The sequence below is a fragment of the Ambystoma mexicanum genome, chromosome 10, assembly GCF_040938575.1.
Source record: "Ambystoma mexicanum isolate Mex_15411 chromosome 10, UKY_AmexF1_1, whole genome shotgun sequence".
Taxonomy (NCBI): Eukaryota; Metazoa; Chordata; class Amphibia; order Caudata; family Ambystomatidae; genus Ambystoma; species Ambystoma mexicanum.
Genome location: NC_090932.1, coordinates 1,014,985,250 through 1,015,010,424, shown reverse-complemented (window position 1 = coordinate 1,015,010,424; position 25,175 = coordinate 1,014,985,250). Strand labels below are relative to the sequence as shown.

Genomic DNA, 25,175 nt, shown 5'->3' with positions numbered 1-25,175 from the left:
AAAATATCTAATTTGGAGTTTGGTTTGCATGGGATAATAATGGCACAGGGTTCATGCATAGTGGTGCATGTGGGTGAAAAATGGGTTATTTACCCCGTTGAGTACTTTATATGTACTGCTCTTACCCTACTCTAAAGCTAATTAGTTATTTATATATATTTTTTTATTGTTTAAACTTTATTTATTTCCAATAATAGTTAATAATGACCAATCTCATCTCCCCAAAGAGGTCTGCCCGGCTCTTGGCATCACACACATGCAGTTACCTATACATGTCCATTCACAGTAATACATCCGTTATCGTTACAGTTGCACTTCTGGCATGTCCGCCACTCCATCGCCATCCAGATGCGTTAGTGTTTACACCTTGTAGGATGGTGTTGCTCCATAGTAGGCTTCCAGCCTTATTGTTTAACCCTTGTACACATCGTACTTTCCTGGCATCGGTGGGATAACTTGTCTTTCTGGGTTAGGTCTTATTTAATTACACGTTTTCCACAACTGTCTGCGTATCTTGTTGCAGGTCCGAGTAGTATTACCGAAAGGGAGGGGCCAATAATCAATCGGTCTGCTACTGGCCGTGATTGCCTGTGCATTTCGAGTTTCTCTTTGTTGTTCGCATGTGTTCATAATTTCCAGCCATCCCATACAACTTGGTGCATTACCTTGCCCCCATGTCTTAGCAATCAAGTACCTTGCTATTACAGTGGCCATCCCAACAGCCCCCTCTCAGAACGGGATCTCTCCCTGATCAGCGCCAAAAGCCTTAACTCTCGTGTATAGGATCGCACTGACGGTAACATCAGTCATTGCCTCCTCGATCCTCCCCCAAAAAGGTCTGATATGTGAACATGACCAGGCTACACGATAAGTCAGCTGAGTCTTTGTTGCATCTTCTACAAGAAGGGGATCTGTTAGGGAAGAATCTGCTTAACTTGATCAGGGAATAGTAGACTTGATGTAAAAATGTGTAATATATTAACCTGAACCGACTATTTAAAGACAGATTAAGTGTCTGCAGGCAGATTAGTTTCCATTGTTCTTCATGTATTACTGTCCCTAGGGCTCCCTCCCAAGTATTTCTATATGACTGTCCCCCCACTACCTTCCTTCCTCTGCACATCTTGTAAATTATTGATACCAGTTTCCTAGCAGATAGAGGTTTGATCACATATTGAAGAATAGGGTGGGGGGTATCCTGAAATACAAAAGCAAGGACACTGGGGTCCACTCCCCCTTGATTTGTAAGGATTCCCATTTTATAAACTGCTCGTTGTGCACTAAGTCGCCTAACACCTGGACCTCCAATTTCTGAAAGTGAATCTGGAACGTTCTTTCATGTGTAAGTGGGATCCCATAGACTTTGTATATTGGAAGGTCCAGGGAATAGCAAGTCTCAGCACCTATCATTCGGCCAGTCTGGTCCCAGGCCCTACATGTCACTGCTATAGGTTGGACCTCAGTCCGAGGTACCTTTTCTTTGGTGCCTCAAAGCATTCCCAGTAGGTCGTTCGGGCTATCCGCCTTCGTCCAGAAGACAGTGGGGACAGTCAGATGTGGGGGATCTCCATCCCGCTATGTATTGGACTTGTGCCGCCAGAAAATTAAGATATAAGTCAGAGTAACCCTGCTCGTATGATAGTGTGACGGTGTCATAGGATATCCTGGCCTGCTTGCCAGCCCAAGCCAACCGTATCATTAAACTTTTAGCTTGTGCCCAGAAATGCATAGGCGGCCAAATAGGTACATTACTAAAAATATAAAGCAGCTTGGGAGACGGCTGGGGAGCGCGTACCGACATGGTTGCATGAAGAAGTCGCTCCGCTACCACCAGTTGGGCCTACGATAGCTTGCTCTCCCCCTGGTGGAGAACCGGTTGCCTGACACCCCTTGGGTGCAGATGGGGGGGTGAGCAGTGACTCCCCCCTCCCCAAGTCCTCGCAGAGCTGAGGGTCTGGAAGGAGCCCAGGGACAACGGCGCCAAAGCGGACAGTGGTCCCTGGCCCCAACGACGGTGGTGCAGAGGATCCGGCCCCCTTCTTCAGGGACAGAGGAACTCTGAGGGCGAAGTGACACTCTGGTGCCCAGTAGCAGCTGCCAAAATCCACCTGGCGACCACGGTTCCCTCCGAGCACTTGTGGATGGGGAACGTAGTGGGACCCTGAGCATCGGCGCCCGCGGCTGATGCGGGAACCTCCAACTTGGGCCGAGTCAAGCATTGAGCCCGTGGAGTGAGGCCCGACGAGCCCACACTTGCAGACTCACAGTGAGAGCTGGAACTCACGGTGGGCCCCAACCAGCATTAAGAGAAGAACCAGCACTTCTGCCTCAGTGCTAGGGATGAGATCGTCTCCCCCACCCCCCAACGAGAGGATGATGGGCAGCGGGCGAAGGCACATTGAAGATTCCTGATCATACGCCCCACCGGAGACTCGTCCAGATAAGATGAGGAGATGAGCAGAAGGAGGACGCGGAAATACCCACTACCCAAGAGCCTGATCGGGAAGTCTACTGGTGGTTACTTGCTGCGGAGTACCCGAAGGAAAAGGAGATCCCTCCCTAACAGGTCACCCTGGGCCTGGTGGGTGAAACGGATATCTACCGACTCCCCGCGGGATACCACGTGGCAAACCCCCCCTTCCTCCCCCAGGGGGGATTCCCAGGGGACGCTCCCCGGCAGGTGAGCCTATCCGCCACACAGCGGATTGAGCCCCCACCCCACCCGAGGAGGAGAACTAAGCCTGTGCATTTGTGTTCGAGGTCCCACATGAATTGAAAAGGGGGAGCCTGGAAGTCGCAGCGGCGCTGCGTAGAGGGGCCTGCAAGCAAGACGGATCATACATAAGTGAGAAGCCCACCCAGGAGGAAGAGCAGGGGGGCCTGTGGAAGAAGAGACCCTAGTGGCCTCACTCAGTGAACCCAAAAGTGAGGCTTAGGCACCAGCCCATCCGGTGCACTCAGGCTGGAGGCCCAGCAGAGAGAGGAACGATATGAAAGGACACGACACAGAGCCAGAGAGGCGCTCATTGAAGTGACTCCCCGCTGCCTTGGACCCTGGCCCGGGCCTTGGAGCCGGGGGAGCCCCAGGGGCCACACCAAACAAGGACTTTTTCACGTGTAATCTGGGAGCAACAAACATGTGGACCCGTGGTTAAGCTGCCTTACAGACGCCATAGATGACCGCAGGGTAGAAAACCCCCACAGGGGCACACCAACAGCAGTACACGACCTCACCCGTGGAGGGGCCCTGCTCTGGGCACACAACACGAACACACCAGATAAATTTGGCCCAGGAGCGGCACTCGCCTGAGCCCCAGGGTGAAATCGGACAGGAGCACCCGCACCAGTATTGGGCCTCGGACCCCACGGGGAGACAGTCACTAAGGACCGGGCTCGGCCTCCTGGCCCCCACTAAGATAGAGAGCAACGTACCGCACCCCTCGCATTCAGCGGCACTCGGCTCAAGAGACAGAATACTTCACCCTGTGGGCGCACCAGGGAAGCGCCCTGGCGGCAAAGTGGGGATGAGACACCTCGACTTGCAAGACCCCCACGGGGATCTATGCACTGCAGCACTTCTGGAGGTCCTGGTAGACCGACCAGGGGGAGACCCCCACACCCCACCGACCCCCAAGACATGGCTTCTGGGACAGACGCTCCCGCCCCCGCCTTGGCCAGCGAAGACCTCAAGGAAATATTCCAAGAGATTAAAGCCATAAGGACAGACATCCAAGCCTCAATCTGTGACCTTAAGGGCAGAGTGGACAAACTTGAGGACAAAATGGAGGGTCTGGAACATAACCACCTGCAAATGGACATGAAATATGAGGCACTTCTGACCGACTTGGAACTGGGAAAAGAGGATATGCTACTGAAGCTCGATGACCTGGAAAACAGGGAGGGACGTAACAACTTACGTATCCTCGGAGTAAGCGAGCAGAAGGGGGGAGTCACTGACGGAAGTTGGACGGAAGGTGCAGGGCCTGATAAATCAACTGTTTGTACTTGAAGGGGGCAAAGAAGCGCAACTGGAAAGAACCCATAGGGGCAGAGGAGGTGGGGCAAGGGGCCCGAGGTCCATAGTGGTACAGGGAGAAGATGGAAGCCTTGGAAAAAGCAAAGCGCCTGGGGAGCTTCCTCTACAAAGGCAACACTATCAAGGTGTTTCAAGACCTCTTAACCCTGACTTTGGACCGACGCAGGTAATGTCGCCCACTCACACAATGGCTCTCTGAGATACTGCTGGTCCTTCCCCTTTGCACTGACTTTAGAACGCGTAGAAGTGGACTACCGAGTGACCGATGGGAAGGAGGCCCTTCCGGTGCTGCAGGTCATCAAAAATGAAGAGGAAAACAGGAACCGCGGAACGACGACGGAGGCCCTCAGGCCCACAAGCCACAAATCAGAAGATGCAGAGCGGTAGAAAATTCAAGAAGCTTAATACCCCTCCCCGCGAAGGGAAGGGAGATAAGAATTGAGAAGTGGAGAGCTCCGGCTCGACAAATTGTGGGGGTTCCGCGATGTGTATCTCCCACTGGGGGGTGGTATGATATGCGAATCAATGGTTGGGCAGTGTTTTCTTCCTTAGTGTCACATTTTAGGGTGGGCGTCTCAACAAAGGTGAAGTCCAGGGGGGAGGGCGAGGTGTGGGGGGTAGGAGACATGCAAATTAACTCACAGAAAGGCACACCTGGATTGAGGAGGGGGGTTATTACACCCTACGGGGCCGAGTGGCAGAGAGGAGGGAAGGTGGCTCTGAATGGCGCTCCTTAATGATGGAGGCCGGGTCGAGGTTCTCAAGATGGGGACTTTGAATGTGGAGGGCCTCAATTCCCCCACAAAACGCTCGCTGCTGGGCAGAGAAATGAGAAACTGTAACCGGATGTACTCCTGGTGCAAGAGACCCGCACAGTGCTCGGGGAAGAAAGACGCATCCCAGGGGCCCACATGGGGCAAGTCTTCTGGGACTCTGATCCCACCAAAAAGGGGGGGGGGTCCTACTGAACCGAAGGCTTATGCTTTCGAAACCGGTGGCCTGTGGTCGAACGGACGGGAGGGTGCTGGTGATCTCTGGGTCGATCGATAACACTAGAGTCACCATAGTGTCTGTCTACTGCCCAAACACAGGCCAAATGCAGTTCTTGAGGGCAGCCATGGGGGAGATCATGGGCGGGACTTCAATATGTGGGCAGATGGAGGAATGGACCACAGATATATCCCCACAGGGAGTAGGGGGGTGCAGCAAGTGGAGGCTTTGCTGACCACATGTGGAACCAAGGGCTAGTAGATGCCTGGAGGGATTCCAATCCAGCGGAGAGGGGTTGCACATTCTATTCCCCGGTCCACGGCTCCAGAACAAGAATAGACTACCTCTTCGTGGAGCAACAACACGTTGTTAGGGTGGGTACCTGTGAACACTCGCTGGTCAGCTGGTCTGACCATGACATGGTACAGATGGAAGTGGTTCTGTCCGGTTTGAAACCCAGGTAGTCCCTCTGGCGGTGCAACAATCTCCTTCTCCGAGACATCGTTTTTGCAGAAGAAATGAGGGAGGCCATTTAAGAATTCTTTTCGATCAACGGCACAGGGGAGGTTAAAAGGGGAATAGTTTGGGATGCCGCGAAAGCGACATGGAGGGGCCTTATTATCAGGGAAAGGGCTGCCAAGAAAAGGATCAGGATCCTGTTGTCCAGAAACCTCAGAGGGGAAATCCGCCAGTTGGAGAATGTGGAGGATAAGGATGCGGAGGAGAGGAGGATCTTACGGTCGCCCGAGGTAAATGCCAGGAGCTGAAGGACATAGAGATTGGAAGAGTACTAGCCCGCCTCCAGTATCTAAAGTAGAGGTATTATGAGAAAGGGGACAAGGCAGCTGCCCTACTGTCGGCACAACTTGGAGGCCAGAGAGCGGAGAGGTGGGTGTCAGGGATTCAAGGGGAAGGAAGCCAAAGGATTTCGGAGGCGGGGGCAGTAGCAGGGGGCTTCGCAGCGTTTTTACAAGAAATTATATGGAAAGGAGGGGTGATTCGACGAAGACAAGTTGGGGGAATACCCCGCAGGAGTGACACTTCCAAAACTTAAACCTGGGGAGAGCCTTGAACTAGACAAACCAATTACGCAGGAGGAGGTGTTGAAAGCGATATCGGGCGTAAAGCTGGGGCAAGCACCAGGGGAAGATGGCTTCATGGCAGGGTTCTATAAGACCTTTGCGGGACCCTTGGCTTGACACTTGGCCACCCTATTTACAAGTATTATGACCTCTGGGAAGCCCCCCCCCCTTCCTCGTTTGGGAAGGCACTAATCACAGTCATCCCTAAGAGGGACAAAGACTAGATGTACTGTAAATCCTACAGACCCATCTCCCTGCTCAATATGGACGCAAACATTTTCACACGAATATTGACCACAAGAATGGTGGGCCTAATGCCGAAACTAATTCATTTGGACCAAGTGGGGTTTATCCAAGGCAGACGACGGGCAGATACCCTGTGTAAGACGCTCCACCTCATGAGAATAGCAGCGGGGGAAGAAGGGAACCCAGTACTAGTGGCCATAGATGCAGAGAAGGCCTTCAACAGGGTTGACAAGGGGCTTCCTTAGCGGGGTACTCAAGAAATTTGGTTTTGGCATTTGGATCTAACTGGCCATTCAAGCCCTATATGAGGGTCCTTCGGCTACAGTCTCAGTGAATGGGCGGCTATCCCAGACATTTCCCTTACAGAGGGGTACGAGACAGGGATGCCCTCTACCACCCCTACTCTTTGCCCTGATGATGGAAATATTGGCAGACTATTTTAGGATGTCCCCAGAGGTTCAGGTTATCAAGGTGGGGGATAGGGAATTCAAACTCGGGCTCTACGTGGACGACATAATGCTCCACTTGTGGCACCCTGCTGAGTCCATTCCTGCTGCTATGAGGGTGATTGGAGAGTTTGGGAGGTATTCAGGGTCCAAGGTGAATGTTGGCAAGTCAGTAGTTTTCCCATTCGCCCCTGACTCAGCCAGGAAGATAAGAGGACATAGAGCCCCAGGGATTACAGATCCAGCTAGAGGGGGTCAGATACCTTGGGATTAATATTTTTTGCCCAGTTCGGGATCTGGGCCAAGCCAACTACCCTCCCCAGTTCGAGAAGTTGCTTTCCGACATGGAAATTTGGGGGAAGGGGCAACTCTTGTAGATGGGGAGACTCAATGCGATAAAAATGAACCTCCCAAGGGTTGTTGTTCCAGATGCTCCCTACTAGTGCACCTGAAGAACACTTGAGAGAAGCTAAGCGGCGTATTATGAGATTTCTCTGGCAGGGTCAAAAGCCTAGGGTGGGGGTATGAATTACTCATCAAGCCGAAGGAAAGGGAGGCGTGGGCCTGCCAGACTTGATGTTATACTATAGGGCGGCACACCTAAGAGCAACGGTCCAAAGCCTGAGGGAGGATCCACACAAACAGTGGGTCTTCCTTGAAAACAAGCAGCTGCTCCCGGCGACTGTGGGGAATGGCTTTGGGTCCCCAGGAACCGTCTCCCGAGACGCATTACAGATCACCCGATTTTGGGGGTACAATGGAAAGTCCTGGCTATGGGAAATGGGGGGGGGGGGAATCACCACCTGAGCCTCTCCTATGAACCACATCTGCGCGCCACCTGTCAGAGATGATATACTGGAGGTTGAGCGCTACCAGTCCTGGTTCGAAGCGGGCCTCAACAGGGTGGGCCAACTGGTACAAAACAGGGAATTCATAAACATCCAGAAGTTGGAGGCGGCATTGGGCATGGGGAGTCTACCTGTGCTGTTATATCTCAGGCTCAAGGGGGTATTTATGTCCAGAAAATGGAAGGGGAGTGTCCAGAGGGAACTCACCCCAGTGGAGAAAGTACTCAATGGGCATACAGGCGTGAAAGGCCTTATCTCACGCCTCTAAGGGGCGCTACTAGAACCCAAGGTGGGGGCCACCAGGGGTCTCTGTGCATGATGGGAAAGGGACCTGGGTGTGGAGATGGGGGACAACCTGTGGCAGTCAATGTGCAGGCGGGCATTCAAGGCCTCTATCTAATGCCAGTATAAGTTGCACACAATAAAACTGCTTCACCAATGGCAATATAACCCTGTACGCCTCTCCAGGATGTCCCCAACAGTGGATCCGCATTGTTGGCATGGGTGTGGATCCAGGGCTGACTTCTGGCACATATGGTGGGATTTCCCACAGGTCAAGGTGTTCTGGTCCGAGGTTCTGGGCTAGATCAGGGATGCAGGGGGGGGACATACGCCCTAGACCCCTTGTTTATTCTATTTGGGTTGGAGAAGGGCGATGATACATGGAGTGTGCCACCGCCCCTGGTCCATTTTCTTTTGTTGGCGGCACGGGCCTGCAAGGCCAGACACTGGAAAAGGTGACACCTCCCCACAGTAAGGGAATGGTCCGACACTGCCAAGGGCATTTACCTAATGTAAAAGATCTCTGCAGCAATCCATGGAAGTAGCACCGCTGTGCAGACAGAATGGTTACAGTTCAATAACACATTTCAATAAAGGGGAGAGGAGGACAAGCGACCTGGAGAGGGGTATCGACCCGGCCTGACCAAGAAAAGAGCATGAAAGAAATGCCACGCACCCCATGGGGGTAGAAACAGTATCATTACAGTCCACTCGGCCAAAGACTTGCTTGTAGGACTATGGTTCAACCCTATAGATGCCTAACATGCTCACCCTCCGATGTCCTAGGGGAGGGGGTATGTGGGGGCAATGGGAGTGTCTTACAATATGTTGTCTGTTTGATTGTTGGAGGGCACTTCCCTCATTTGCACTTACTTGACTCTTGTATGACAATGCCAAAACCCAATAAAAAGTAATTTACAAAAAAAAATAAAGCAGCAGGATAACCATCACCTGAGAGATGAGCAGCATGATCCATGATTCTACTGTGTTCCAGTAGTCCCAGCTTTGTCACCTAGTTTCTCTGATAGAGATATCCCACCGACGTGGACACCAGGACTCCCTAGGTACCGTATACACCAGCGGAAGTCTCCCCTATGTCTGCCTGCTGCACGCCTGGGGTCAGGGGCAGTACCTCTGATTTATTTCAATTGATTCTCAGTCCCGAAAACTCCCTGATCTGCATATCTCTTGTGTCAACAGGGAAGGTTCAGCCTGGGGTGTTTAACGTAGAGTGATATATTGTCAGCGTATCGCGAGACGACAGTAAGGTATGCGTATATTCGTATGCCCCGGTGTGCATGAAGCTCTAGAATGTTACATGCTAGCGGTTCCATTGCGAGAGCTAACGGGATCAGTGAGAGGGGGCATCCTTGACGTGTGCCCCGCATTGGATAGATGAATTCTGACGTTTCCCCGTTCGTGTACACCGCTGCCTTGGGTGCCATATACAGCAAGCAGATCCAGCGTATGAATGTCAGGCCAAGCCTGGAGCGGCGGAGGACCTCGAAGAGAAAAGGCCACTCGACTGAGTCTAATGCCTTTTCCGCCTCCAAGGCTGCGATTGCCATGGGGACATACGGGTCCATATTATGCATTAGTGTAAACAGCCTCCTCTGATTATTTTGGGTTTACTGACCCGGGATGAATCCCGCTTGATTCAGAAGGACTAACGCAGGAATACGTGGGAGGATATGGTCTGCCAGTATTTTTGCAAGTATTTTGTTGTCGGGATTGATTAACGACAACAGCCTTTATGACATGCATTTTCGTGAGTCTTTTAAAGGTTTAAGAAGCACTGTCACAAGTGCGTTTCTTGTGGAGTCCGGGAGGGTGCCCGTTGACAAGGCGTGTTCGTACATATCGCGCAAACCTGGGAGCAAGTAGTCTAAATAGGTTTTAGAGAATTCAGCGGTTATTCCATCAAGACCCGGGGCTTTACCATTAGGGAGGGAGCGTATTGATTTGCGAATCTCTTTGTCCGATATGGGGATGTTCAAGGCACCCCCTTGATACTGATCTAACCACCCTAGGGCTATCTCATCTTGGTATTGCATCATCGTTTCGCACTCTATGTTGGAGCGGGACATATATAACTGATCATAGAACTCTCAGAAAACGTTATTAATCCTTTCAAGGTCTTTGATGAGGTGTCCATTGTGGTCCTCAACCTCCATAATAGGCGTTACCTGGCGTTCCCGTTTAATGGCCCATGCTAGTGTCCTACTGGGGCAGTCACCCTCTCCATACCTTGTCACTGCTATCGGGTTGCCTAGGAACCTTTCCTCTCTGACTGCTAGTTGGTGCAATTCCTCTCTGTGCTTTTAGGGCTTGACACACCTGTTTATTTTCTAATTCCTTAATGGACCCTTCCAGTGCCCGCATGGACCTACGTAAGGCTTTTAGTACCCCCCTTCTTTAGATATACTGCATCCCCTTACATATACTTTAAATGTCTCCCAGATCACCTCCGGGTCGGGTACCAAGCTCAAATTGGTCAGGAAATAGGTTTTTATGTCTTGGCTAATTTCCTCACGGAACGCTCTGTCTTCTAGGGCCACGGCTCTGAACCACCAGCGTCGTTGTCTTGGGGTTCCCACCGGACCAGCTATGCGGGTTAGGACTGGTGAATGGTCCGAGAGGGTTTGGGGCAGTATGTTAGTCTCCAACACACTTCTAGCCATAGGGGAGGTGGTCATAATATAATAAATTCTGGACAAGCAACCATGGATGCCGGAAAACAAACTGTATTCCCTATTGATCGTGTGCATTTCGCGCCACACATTGTGCAATTTGTGATATTCAGCTATAGCGGTCCAAGCTTGGGCAGCGCGAGGTAGGAATTGTTGTGCTGTCGAGGACCTATCCAGACCTAATGTGAGAGCCATATTAAAATCGCCCACCCAGATAACGTCATATCCCGGGAATTTGTGAATGTGATTGGCACATTGGCGGAAGAACTCAGGGGCGTGGGGGCGAGGGACAGGTGGTCAGTCTTAGGTGCATATGTTTATGAACAGGAGTTTTCTTCCAGGGATTTCCCCCACCAATATAATATATCGCCCCTCCTCATCGCCAATCCGCTCATGCAGCTGGAGCTCTAAGGAGCTGTGTGTAGTATATATACCGCTACCCCCTGGAGTGCGTAGTGTAAGAGGAGTTATATCTATGGATGCCCCAGCCCGTTAGTCTAGGGAGGGTCGCTTCTCAGGCTAAATGAGTCTCCTGCAGGCATAGTATGTTTACATTGTGGTTCTTACTGTAATTTGCTATTAGACCGGTTTTCTTCTGGTTTGTGAACCCTCGGACATTCCATGACTGTTTTAAGAGAGTGTTATCTAATTTCTTTCCCTACACTAGGTGTACTCATGAAACATGTAGTGAAACAGGGTTCCCTATGCAATAGAATTTGCCCGAGTGCATCGTGCAATAAATCGCGGCTGCTATGTCACAATGTTTCATCTCGTATATTAGGAGTCTCTTCCATGTCCATAAGTGAACTCCCGGATACCCAACCCCAGCACCCACCCTCTCCCACCCATGCCAGAAACAAAAACCTACCGGCTCCCTTATCCCCCCTTCCCATAACATCCCACATTAACAGTAATCATATGGAACCACAACATGGCACCACGCCAATAGACACAATGGAACACACGCCCATAAGCATGGCAGAAAATGGAACAAACTCCAAGAAAAAGGGACCCCTCTTTATACCTAACACTATACCTCGTGACGGTCCACCCACCAGAACAATTCACAACCACCAACGATACTAGACGCTCCAGCAAGATACCAGGACCACACAAGAAAAGACCAGAAATACCCAGAAGGAACATTACACCATCACTCCATATATCACCAAAGCAATAGAGCACCTACAGCAACTGCACAAGATACAGAAGACGAACCAGAAGAAATCAGGAACGCTATACGAAACCTAGCGGATCTACTCAATGATGAAGCAGACCTTACTGAACACACCTCACATCCTGAGAGCAACATGGAAATTTGCCAGCAAGACCACCATAAGACGAAACCAAAAACAAAGAAAGCATTGCTATCTAATAAACGGAAGAGCAATGTACAGACATGCAACAGAGATCTCCAATCTACTCTACTACAGTAGAAGAGACATCTTATTCATCACAAAAACCTGATTAGATGACCACTACAAAGTCACGCTACACAGCTGTCTACCCCACAACTTCAAATGCACACAGTTAAACAGAAAAGGAAAAAGAGGAGGAGAACTGGCAATAGACTACAAAGAACACCTGAAAATAAAAATGGATGACCCGCTGAACATCAGAGACTGTGAATTCCTTGTCGTTCCCCTGACAGCGAACTGAAAAACAAACCTCACATTCATACTGATCTATAGACCACCGAACTAAGACTCAACCTTCGTAGACATCTTCATAGAAGCCATCACAAACATGGCCATCAAACACGAACACCTGATAATCCTCGGGGACTTCAGCATATGGTTTGAAGAAGAGAACAAACTCTCTAAAATCATTAATAAAGCATCTCGAGCCAATCACACACAGCAGGACACACTCTCAATGCAATCTTCGCCAAACAAAAAATGAATCTGAACTGAGGCACCATTACTATGGCATAACCATATCATACCATTCGTGATCCAACTACCTGCCGAAACACTCAAACGGCCTCAAAAGCTCCCTGCGATCTGGAAAAGAAACTGGAACACCATCAAAAGTAGTAACTTACAAGAATTGCAATCATCGAAACCACCAACCGTAAACCGGGACGGAACCGACTTAGACGAAAAAACAGACCTAATCCAGAAATGGATCACTGAAACAATAGACAGCCTCTCCCGACAGCCTCTCCCCAGGAAAAAAACCTTCATCCCATCACAAAAGAAAGCAGTGGTAAGATGGTTTACACTCCACCTCAATACAATGAATAAAACCAACCGGGAACTTGAACTAGAATGGAGGAAAAACTATGACCAGGCAAAAAGAATAAACTATCAAAAACAAATCCGAACATACAAAAGGGAAATTCTTAATTTCAACAAGAAATACTAAGGCTACCGAATCACAAAAGCCACCAACACCCAGAAAGAACTATTCAACATCATAAATATGATGAGAAACCCACCCAGTGCATTCACAAAAATGATGCGACGACCTTGCAGACCATTTTAAAATCGCGGACATACATCAGATCATACAAAGCAGACCAATCAACTGGGCTGTGCACAATGCCCCACCTACCCTGGAATTACAGACCAAGCTTTAAAGCTTCACCCAAATATCCAAGCTGGTGAAACTTGGCAACAAAGAAAAGCTCACCAATGGACCCAGAAACCTCTTCAACCAATCGCTCTGAACAGAGAGAGTACTACAGGCTTTCAAATCTGCCTGCATCAAACCACTCCTCAGGGAGATGTGGAAGACCTCTCGAACTACAGGCCGATATCAAACATTTCCTATCCGGCAAAGCTGCTAGAGACTCATGTCAACGAACAGACACTGGAACACGTAGAAAACCGCCAACTACTAGACCAGACACAAGTCGGCTTCAGACCGATGAGAGGGACCGAGATGGAACTCCTCTCCATCTAGGCTAGGATGACCTAAAGACCAATGCAGATTCCAACACAAACTCTCCACTGATACTACTAGACCTCTCTGCAGCGTTTGACAGTCAACCGCAACATCCTCATCAAGAGATTGGAAGAAATGAGGATCACTGACACAGCGCTGCTCTGGATTAAATCTTTCCTACCTGAAAGAACAGAAACAGTATGGATAAAACCATTCAAATCCGCACTGCGGTTCAGCACCTGTGTGGCGTACCACAAGGGTCCTTCCTATCACCACTCCTCTTCAACATCTACATGACTCCACTAATCAACCTGATCAAAAGGCATGGCCTCACCTGCTACAACTATGCAGATGACACCCAAATAGTCTACAAAATCGAAGATGTACAAGAGGAGAACACCACGCTAGTAGGCTGTCTAAAAAACTCTACGAATTATGAACACAAACAGCCTCAAAATCAACGTGGGCAAGACAGAAATCATGATTATATCCAAAAACCAGGGAAGCAACAAATACATCCCATGGCCCACAGCACTAGGAACAGCTCCACCAGTGTCCAAAATAGTCAAAAACTTTGGAATCCTAATGGACAATGAACTTGCCCTAGAACCACAAGTAGATGTTATAATTAATAAATGCTTCTTCCATCTGCACACTATCAAAAATATTCTACCATTCCCATTCTTCATGCACAAAACACTGACCATCTCACTCATAATGTCCAGGATAGACTATATGAACAAAGTGAGAGTCAGATCAACTACCCCTCTCTAGAGGTCCCTTTTGCACAACGGGCCAGATGATCGGAATCTACTGTGTCATTTGGTAGATTGACCACCTATAACCTCTTAGGCATTTCTCTGTATGTTAAAGGTATTTGTACCGCGCACCGTCACCAACGGAGTTGGTCCCCAAGTGTTCTGGTGGATCTACAAGCGAAAAGGTCGGATGGGTTAGTAGTTGAAGCCGGAGTAGGATAGAGAGAGGAGTAGTGTTCTGTTGGCAGCTTCAACTCGGTATACACCAGGTGCTGAGCTTTGGTGCGAGTATTGGATCGATGGTATGTGTTGTTGCAGTGTTGTGAAGTGCGTGCAGTTTGTTGTGCGAGAGATGGTTGTGTGCTAATAAAGTGCTAATACGTCATTAAAAGTACTTGAAGTCAAAAACAAAACAAGTCAGAGTGTGTGCTCAGATGTCCCGAAAAACAATGTGTGGTCAACAGATCAGAAGATCTACCACTGGGGAATGGAATTGACTTTCGTGATTATATTGCTTTATGCTGAAGATGGCCCAATAACTATATTGTGACAGCCTTTGAGAGGGTGTAGTACATGCAAAAAGGGCCGAAACATATGTCGACCAACTAGGGAACCCAAGATGTTTTCCCCTATCTCTTGTGCATAATCAAATGATTGTTGTGTTACCTAAGAAAAGCAAAATTAAGTTACCCCATAAATGTAGAAAACTGTTGTATGAAAGTGGTGAATGGTGAATATGAAGTAATTGATTACATGTTTTTTATTATGTTTTTAAGAAAAGAAAATAAAGAGAATTGTTTTGCAATAAAAGTTTGTGATACAGGGAAATGCCTAAGCGGGTATATGTGGTCAATCTGCCAAATAACACAGTAGATTCCGATCATCCAGCCTGTTGTGCAAAATGGACCTCTAGAGAGGGGTAATCAATCTGTCTCTCCCTTTGTTCATATTGTATAACTCTCCCTGCTGTACAGATTCGAACCCCCGTCAACAAAAATATGGGAGTACCCAATTGTATATCTCAGGATAGACTGTGCCATCAGCCTATACCTCGGAATGCCGGATTATCTACTGAAGAAAGTGCAACCTATACAGAACGCAGTGGCCAGACTTCCCCTAAAACTCTCACAAATGGTTTACATCACTCCAGCGCTAAGGATGCTACATTGGCTGCCAGTCAAAACGAATCACATTCAAAACAATGTGCATAAGACACAGAGCAATCCACAGCCAAGGAGCAGAATTCTTAGAAAATAAAATCACCATTTACCAGCCGTCCAGAACACTCAGATCCAGCAATGACATCCGCATGGAAGCCAAACTATAAACTAGGAAAAAACTTGGTGGATCAGCATTCTCTTGCCTAGCCGCAAAAATTTGCAACTCGCTCCGGAGAGAAATACGAAACATAAAGAACCATCTAAAATTCAGGAAACTCCTAAAAAAACTGGGTCTTCAACTCGGAACCGGATGAAAACGAATGAGCAACATCCACAACCCTCGTAATGAACACACAAATGGCAAGACGGAGGACCAGACCGGATCACCAGAAATGCAGGGCCCTACCACCAGCGTCTGGGGAGAGATATAGGAGTGTCCTAGGTTGAACCACAAAGGGCATTATTATAGTTTAAGGGGAAAGAGGGGCGATCAAATAGATAAACCACAGGGCCCAGGGAGCTCAAGGGCACAGGTAAATGCTCCCCCTTCCCTCTCAAAGGGCCCAGGGAGGCGATGGCGGCTGCAGTGTAGGCGTCCATTAGCCTGAGCACGGGGGCGGAGGAGTCATCACCACCGAACACCCCCTGCTGACAACCCACAACTATGCTCAAATAGTGGAGGGATGTACACCCCACCCCTCACTCCCCCCAAACCCCCAGGGACCACAATGCATGACACCGGCAGGGACATGTACCCAGGTGGCCAAAGGTGCCCAGGTGGCCAAAGCGGAGGCAGTTACGATGGAGCACCACCACTAACCAACCCACTAACAAAACTCATCCCTCTGTGTTTTGTTTAGAGTTTGAGGGGTCTAGGCAACCATATCTATACAGAACAACAAACCGCACACATTTAACTACACTGCAACAATGAAACACACCGCACAACGGCACATGACTACCGACTGAAAATCACACCTACACTCAGCAAACAGTGTGAGCCGAACTGAAGCTTCCAACAGCACACCAACGCTCTATTGCGCTTTTTCCCGCTCATTCCTACTAGCTTGCCCTTCCCTCTTGCCTTTCAGATCCGCCAGAGGACCACTCAGGTGCTGATAATGCCCAGTATAAATATCCTTCAACATAATATGTGCGTTTTGAAATTGACATGTGGCGAGCCCAGCAACACTCTGGTTGAGCACGCCATTGAGCATCACATCGATTTAACAGACTCCTTTCCCTGAAGTACACGCTTCATGTCCCCTGACATGTTTGGCCGCACACATTCATGTTCACATTCATGTAAACAAACCAAAGCCAACATACGTTACCTGTTATAGAAGGACAAGCAATTTTCCAGGGCGTGCCATAAAAAATGCAAGGTACAGAAGCAGGCTTCAGGGGTACACATCCTCCAGTTCCAGGTCATCTGGGTATGTCTGCTACTTCCTCCAGCACCCTGGACATTCAGAAGAATCCAGCAAAGTCCCTGGCCGTTCTATGCAAATTCCAAGGAAACAAATTAATCAAATCTGTCTTTGTGGAAAATGCATCACCAAACCCACTGCGCACTGACTGGACTGTACAGTGAATACAGGCTGTGCGAAAGTGCAGTCTGCTTTATATATGATATGTCATTTATATGTGCCTGTAGACCAGAGTTTCTAGGCGCAACAAGACAAGGAAGGGGAAGACAAGGGGAACAAAACAACGATCTTACTAGGCCTTGTGTCATTCAGATCGTGCAAGTGCGGGGGAAAGGGAGAGGGGAAGTGCCAGGCGGAGGGAAAGCGAGAGTGCAATAAGAAAAGCTCAAGTAAGTGCTGCCGGGATGGCCGGTTCTAAGTTCTAGGAGGCAGGGGACTGTAGGGTTGCAGATACAGTCCCTAGTGCACTGTAGGCCTGGAGGCAGTGCAAGGGGGCTACTGGTTGTAAAAGGAGCCTGGTCCCCATAAGGTTCAGAAGGAGGCCAGGTAACCAGTTTGTGCAGCAGATAAGAACATCAGCAAGGGAGAGAGAGAGGGCGAAAGCAGAAGCGAAAAGGAAGGCCTTGAGTTGCTTCCAGAAACTGAGGTGGTCCTGCTCAAGTTTGAAAGAGGTAGGGAGGCAGTTCCAGAGGCAGGCACCAGCCGATGAGCGAGATCGACACCCCACTTTCAGTCTGGAGAAGCGTCTGACCCTCAGTTGGAGGTGGATGAGCAGAGGGCTTGAGAAGGACAGTGTTTAGGAAGAGAAAGTTGGATGTAGTGTGGTGCCCAGCCCCATAAGGCCCTGTGGACAATGCAGAGGGTCTTGAACTTGTTCCTTGCAGACACCAGGAGCCAGTGGAGAGATTTCAGTGCTGGAAAGATACGATCCCTGGGTTTGAGGCCAAGTACAAGTATCGCAGTCCTGTTGTGGATTAGTTGCATAAGGCGAAGAGTAGAGGCAGGCAGATTTAGAAAGAGGCTGTTGCAGTAGTCCAGCCTAGAGAGAACCAGGGCTCTGGAGACAGTGAGCCTCTGGGGGAAAGTGAGAAAAGGAAGAATACCTCTGAGGAGGTGCAGCTGGTAGTGGGACTTCTTAGAGGCATCCGTGATGTGAGGAGAGAAGGAGAGGCTGGAGTCGAAGATGACACCAAGGTTTTTTGCCTTGCAGGAAGGCGCAGGTAGAGGGACCAAGGAGGGCAGCCAGAGTGAAGGAGGCAAAGCGGGAGCAGAGGTCCCAATAATGAGGATCTCAGTCTTACTGGCATTCAGGCAGAGATTGTTAGAGGCACACCATTCCTGAATCGTGGATAGACCATCAGGAATAAGCGAGAGAGGAGAGGAGGCTGAAGGAGAGCTGAGTGTCATCCGCATAATACTGAAAGTTAGGAGAGAAGGTAGAGAAGAGATGGGCCAGAGGTGCCAATTAAAGGTTGAAGATCTAGGGTGAGAGGTTAGGGCCCTGAGGAACACCACATGTGGAGAGAGAGGTGGTGGAGAGAAAGTCCCCCAGTTGGACCCAGAAGGGTCGATCGGAGAGGAAGGAGGTCAACCAGGCTAGAGCATGATCCGTGATGCCCAGGTTATCACAGAGACAATTGATCAGGATGGCATGGTTGAGCGTGTCAAAGGCAGCAGAAAGATCAAGGATGAAGACAGAAGGAAGGCTAGAGTCGAGACTCGAGAGCAGGTCTTCATGAGTGTTCAGGAGAGCAGTTTCCATGCTTCTGGCTGCTCTAAAGCCAGACTGATGGCCCTGGAGACAACCAACATACTTGATATGGAGAATAAGCTGGGAGATGGCAGCTTTTCCAGGAGTTTGCCCAAGAAAGGAGTGATAGCGATCGGGCTGTAGTTTGCCAGAGAGAAATGATCGGCGGATGGCTACTTCACCAGGGGGTGCACAAGGGAGTGCTTTAGGGTGGAGGGGAAAGTTCCAGTGGCAAAAGAGTGATTGCAGAAATCGGCTAAGGCTGGAGCGAGGGTGTCATTGTGGTCCTTGATGGTTCTGGAGGAGCAGGGGAACACCTGCTTGGATGATACTTTCATAGATCGGACTTGTCTACAAACATCGTCGGGAGTAAACGCAGGGAAAGCGGAGAACTGAGGAGGAGAGGGAGAGGCAGCCAGAGAGGGGCCGAAAGAGGTAGACGGAGAGGAAGAGGAGAGGGAGGACACGATGTCCTGAGTTTTAGTGGTGAAGTGAGAAGCCAGTGCGGAGCAGAGGGTCTGGGAGGGAACGTGAGAGGTGGAGACTGCAGCAGGATTTGCCAGTTCCTCACAGATTTTGAAGGGTTAGGCCATTTTAGAAGCCGCAGAGATGCAGGCTTGGATGTAGGCTCTCTTCTTGGAAAGGATAGTGTCTGTATTGCCTTTGGGGCAGGCGACAGGCCAGTTTGTCAGAGGATGCGCCTGAAGCTCTCGACTTCCTCTCGGCCACCCTGCACTTGCGTTTAAGGAGGCAAGGTCGGAGTCGTATCAAGAGTTGTATTTGGAGGTGGCCTTTAGACTGATACTCATGACGGGGGCAAGGACATCAAGAGTGTTAGTGATAGAGAGATGCAGGTTAGAGAGGGCTGTGTCAGAGTGTGAGTCAGCCGCAGGCATAGTAAGAGGCGAGAAAGTAGCAGCGAAAGCCTCCACGACACACGCTTCATGGACTGGATGACCCAGAAGGTGGGCGGCAGTGCTGGGGTCGGCTTTACCTGGGAGACAGAGAGCAGCAGGTGGGAAGAGAGAAGAAAGTGGTCGGTCCAAGAGAGGAGTGGTGAGAGGGTTTCAGAGGGGAATGTCAGAGGGGATGAGAACATCCAGGGTGTGCCCAGTGGCATGTATCTGGCCTGAGTGTAGAATAGAAAGAAAGAGAGTTTTGCAGAGATTGTGAAAGTGCCCAGAGGAGGGGTTAGAAGCATCCAGATGGATGTTGAGGTCTCAGAGAAGGAGATGTTGAGAGGTAGAGGCAAGGAGAGGTCGACCCACTAAGAAAGAAAGAGGGCTGCCTGGTCAGGTGGCCTGTAAATGGTGGCCCGAGTAAGAAAGAGGCCAGGAGAGATAGAGAGCCTACAGACCAGGCATTCAAAGGAGGAGTAGGTCTGCGTGGGAAAGACAGAAGCATGGATCCACTACGGGAAGATCAGAGCTACTCCACCTCCTGGACGGTTGGTTCTGGGTTCGGAGAGGATCTTGTAACCATCGGGGAGGAGAGTGTAAAAACTAGTGACAGAGCTGGCCGTCAACCATAGTCTCGGTGAGACCGAGGACATCCAAATCAAGTTCTTCGAGGAGTCGGCAGATGTCGGAAGAGTGTTTGACAGCAGAGCGAGAGTTGAGAGTAGCGACGTGGAGCAGATTGCTATATTTGAAAGATTTCCATGGAGGGATACAGACAAGAGGTATGCCCTGCAGATGTGTTGGAGGAGCCTGAGAGTGGGCAGAGGAGGAGGAGGAGGAGGCGGAGGAGGAGGAATGATATGGCAAAGTAGACAGAGAACATGAGGAGGGTGCCAGAGAGGTGGTGGAAGAGGGGGGTGGCGGAGGAGCCAGAGGGGTGTAGATAGGAGAAGCAGGAGAAGGAAGGAAGTTGATAAGATGCGGGAAATGCCTATCGAAAAGGAGGAGATTGGGCTGAGGGCCCTGGACCAAGATTGTGCCCTTTAGATGGACATTAATGATAGTCTTTGAGGAGTGAAAGGGGGCCAGGAGGACCTCCAACCGAGTTCCACCATTAATGGGAGAGTAGGAAAAAGGGGTGAGAACAGAGACCATATGGGGGTCCATAGGGTTGGAGAGAGAACGACAAAGAGGATGCCAGTAAGGGTCTGTCTGGAGGAAGCGCTGGTGAAGCTATCAGCGATAAGGAAGCCTGGGTTGGAGACCAGGATGTCCCTTTTGAACTTCTTGCTACCAGACTTGGTGAGAGGGACAGGATAGGACATTGAGTAGCAGTTGGAGAGGATGGGAGAAACAGCCAATACCATAGAGGGTGCTAAGGAAGTAGGAGGGAGGAGACTGGCCCGAGGGAAGAGATTGAAGTGCACAGCCCTGTGGCACACAACTCGGGATGCGCAGTGGGAGGGGACCTCGGGTCACAACAAAGGAAGACACAGAGGGAGAAACAAGCAACACACAACAGTGAATGGCAAGTTTTGTGTGTGGGGGGTGTGATAAATCTAATGTGGAAAAGTACGTAGTTAAAGTGCAATCTGGCTCTGTCAATACTAGGCTTAACAGCTTAGTGAAGGGTTAAGTAGGACAGCAGTGCTTGAAGGAATGATTGACAATATTATTAGCCAATCACAGTTCTAGTGTTAAGTCCAGGTCCTTTATTCTGACAACAACTGTTTCTTTTTCCCTGTATGTGTGGTTGCTAGGAGACTGAAGGAGACGAACTGCTGAGCGCGGGTTATGAGTGGTCTTATTAGCTCGTTTAAATGAAGATTGCCGAAGATAAAAGTAGTTAAGTTGCGCCGTTGCGCTCATCTGGGACATTCCCTTCGGAGTTCAAGAGATCGTCTTAACGTTGTGTAAGTAGACGATTAGTGATGTCAGTTTCAACCAGAGGAGAGCCGCGCTCGATACGGCCTTGTTGAATGAGGGGGCGCGTCTGCAGTCAGCTGTTCTTGTGAAGAGGATTTCTTCATAGCGGCCGAGGAACTGCTGAATCCAATTAACTGCCTTTGTCGGAAGAGAGAGAGACCAGAGCTCCAACGGCGCTGCTGAGCCGCGGTGACAGCTGAGCTGAGAAAGCTACGGTGACGCTGTATGCGCACAGACGGCAAGGGGAGGAGGATTGAAGAAAACAAGGTACGTGGAAGTTCGAGGTCCACTGAAGGAACATAAATTCATAGCATAAAGTGATTATTCTTTGATGTTATTTCAAGAAAGACAAACCGTTTGACACAAGGAGAGTAAAAGAGTGAAGGGTAATGTTCTAACAGTTATTAAGCCCACATTATAGAAAGAGTGTAAATAGTCGACAAATGTTGTCTTAATTGGCTACGTAAAGAGGAATTTGAGAACAATCAACATTCAGTAGAGAAAACCATTAAGGAATGAGAAATCAAATAATAAGAGAGAAGAGAGAGGATGGGGACTAACTGAGATCTTGTGAAATACAGTGAAGAGTGTATAAAAAGAACTATACAAGAGGAGAGGAAGAGACTATGTTAATAAATTAGAGTAATTGAATTAAAGTTAGAAGAAAGTAAAGGAGAGAATAACTAGACACTGAGAAAGAATTATAGAGACTTATTTGAGCAGAAAGATTACACAGACTTACCTGAGCTTGCTCCAAGAGTAATACATGAACAGAAACCACAAGAAGTCCAAGGCAGAAAACGTATCCTTTTATCTAGGAGAAAAGAAACAAAGGTTACAATAAATAAAAGTTGTTTCTGTAATAAAATACCACCTATCTGTCTCGGTGGTTTTTTTTTTTCATTACCCTACGAGAAAACCTTTACGGTGGGTTTAGGGTGGGAGGGAGTTTAAAGGGACCCTTAACAGTGCCAGAGATACCAGAATGCAAACACCCAGATTTACCTTTCCTAGGAGGTGTGGCAGCAGGGGATCGGGGGAGGTGGGGGGGGAGCGTGAAGGCTCAGTAATTAAACACAGCACAATGTAAAACACCCAGCTTCAACTTACTTGGAAAGTTGCAACAGGTTGACGGCTGCAGGCCTCAGGCTCCCATGGCGGACACCGGCAGACACCACTGGAGCGTCCCTTAGCCTCAGGCCCTTCGCCAAGGGGGCTGCTACGGCAGGGGGTGCCTAGAGTGGCCGCAAAAAAAGGACCAGGCAGCCAATGTGAGCGCAGGGGAAGGAGGGCGAGAACTCACACGGAAGAACAAGGGGAAGGAGATCGGGGACAACACAGTAAAGTAATACCTTTAAACAAACACTTAGAGTGGATCCTGGAGTTTGAGCACAGTAGCAAGGACTATGCGTTAAGGAGTTGATGGGGTTATGGGTGGGACGGAAACAGGGCTGGGAGAGTGGGCATAGGAACTATGCTGGATCAGGTGGGGTAGTGGTCTTACAGGGCACCAGGTTACACAATGGGGAGGGGTTGAGGGTGTATGGGTAGGGGGTATGGTAACCCTTTGATGGGACCCATAAACATTTTGGTTCCTCCCCCCACTGTTTTTTAGGATCTCGGTTCTCTTATCATGGTCAGAGGGATTTCTACTGAATTCCCCCTGCCCATGCAGCATATTTTATAGGATATGGTTCTATGGTAGCCCAAATGGCTCCTAGAGCAGGGGTGCATGTTATGCCCCCCTTATGGCCCTAGTGTGATTCTATCACCTTACATTGATTTAGGGAATAGGCTGGTGACAGTTGTAATCTAGTTTCACCTGGTGTGCAAGCTGATTTACCCCATTGGCAGCCCAATGTACTACCTTATTAATAGCCATTAGGGGCATTCATGTATTTTTAAGTCCTGCTCTCTCCCACATTGTTTTTTGGTTATTGATTTGTCTTGGGAAGCTATGTGGTAGGTCTAAAATTAACCTTGTCCACACGTGGACACACCTGGAGCTTAGACTTGCACCCTCTATAGTGGTTCAGTCCCTAGCCATAGACAGGCCATTACACATCCTGTTTGGGTGGATCCAAATCTTTGGTGGTTTTTCTGGCCAACCTAATTTGTTGTCCGCCAAACTTTTTATTAGATGTCCTGGCGTGTTATTGGAGGGCTGACTTAGCCCAGCCCATGGATGCACCACTGTATTTATCCTTCCCTATCCAAATCTAAAACTACTCTTGTGGCTCCTCAACCTCCCTGTGCTTCCTCTCGCTTCCACTCTTTCTCTCTTCTTGCTCCACTTGTGTGGAATTCTCTTCCCCTGGACATCCGAGAAACAGTCCACATGGATTTGTTCAAAGCCAAACTAAAAGCCTACCTCCTTGTCTCCGAGTTACCCTCTTAACCTACCTCTTTTCTTCCTGCTAGCTAACATTTTTCCCTCACCTCTAAATTGCCTCTGTTTCTCACTTCCTCTGCCTCCACTGTAGCACTTCACCCATCATGGTCACATCCTGGGCACAGCTGACTGTACCGCCTACCTGCACTTAAAATGTCCAATGTTGGTTGTCCTTATTCTATGTATGTCCTATTATTTATTGTCCCCACTGACTGTACCATTTTCTCCCCTCCACATCCTGGTCAGAATGGTCCCTCAAACTCACCCCATTGTAAGAAGCTCCCAGCTTCCCTTCAAATCTGATTTCTTATCCATTGTATGTTATTTTGTGATCAAAAGAGCATTGTTCCTCTTGTAAATAAATAAAATATGTAGCGGACCCTGACCCTTAGTAATTTCTGCTACACTTTTGTTAGCATTCTGTTGAAGTTTGTAGGTTTACTTTCATAGAAAATTGTCAAAGTAACTAAATGCGTTGCACCAACAATTTACATTTCTATGCTAATGTTTAATCAAAATTTGTTTATATTCCTATCAATGATCAAACAAAAAGGTTCTTGTGAGTATACAAACAAATGATGAATTGAATTTCAAATATTTCTTCTCCAGGGAGGAAGTCTCTTCCTTAGATTCCTTTTCCAAGGAAAAACAATTATTCCTTGGGTACAACTCTCTTGTACCTTCTGCACACTTTTCTTTTGCCTTTTGCACACTTTGCCAAAACATGTTTCACTCTATAGACCTGTTCAATTCACATGACCTATTGTGAGCTTCTTCGGGGCAATTACAAAATAATTGTGGTTATCAATTTGTGAAAATAAATTTCTTTTGGTATATTCTTTACATGTGAAAATGTATTTTCATAAAGTGTTGAAACATAGCGAATATGTTCTCCTTTCTGTATATGCTGTTAAATGACATGCAAGTGCGTATTGCTCTTTTTTTATTCATTTAATATCTGTGGAACACTGTTGTTGGATTGAGCTTTTATACATTTCTTCCTAGTATTGGAATAATTGGTGGCATGGTAACCGTGTGTTCAATGGCGACTTTGTGGATTTATTTACCTGCTGGAGGCTTTTTTGCCAAGAAGTGGCTGCTGCAATTTTGAGACAATGTTTGCCCATACTTGCTTGGCTTGTCTCATATCCTTGGCTCCACTTTTCGATTTTTGGCTGTTGGGTGTTCTTCCTGGGCTGCCTTGATTCCCCTGCGCCCCGCCATGGCCCAGAAGGTTTTGTTTCTTGTTATAATTAATGTAAACAAGTCTTTTTTTGTTTTCCTACCTGATGTAATGTTACTTCAAATATCCACCTTGGAAGGTCGAAAGACAGGTTAGACCTGCCATGAT

General features: G+C 48.7%; 1 protein-coding gene across 1 annotated transcript in view; it reads left to right on the top strand.

The window, feature by feature from the left end:
- Positions 1-25,175, top strand: part of CCDC150 (coiled-coil domain containing 150) — a 917,521-nt gene that overhangs the window by 409,512 nt on the left and 482,834 nt on the right. The gene's annotated exons all lie outside the window — the stretch shown is intronic.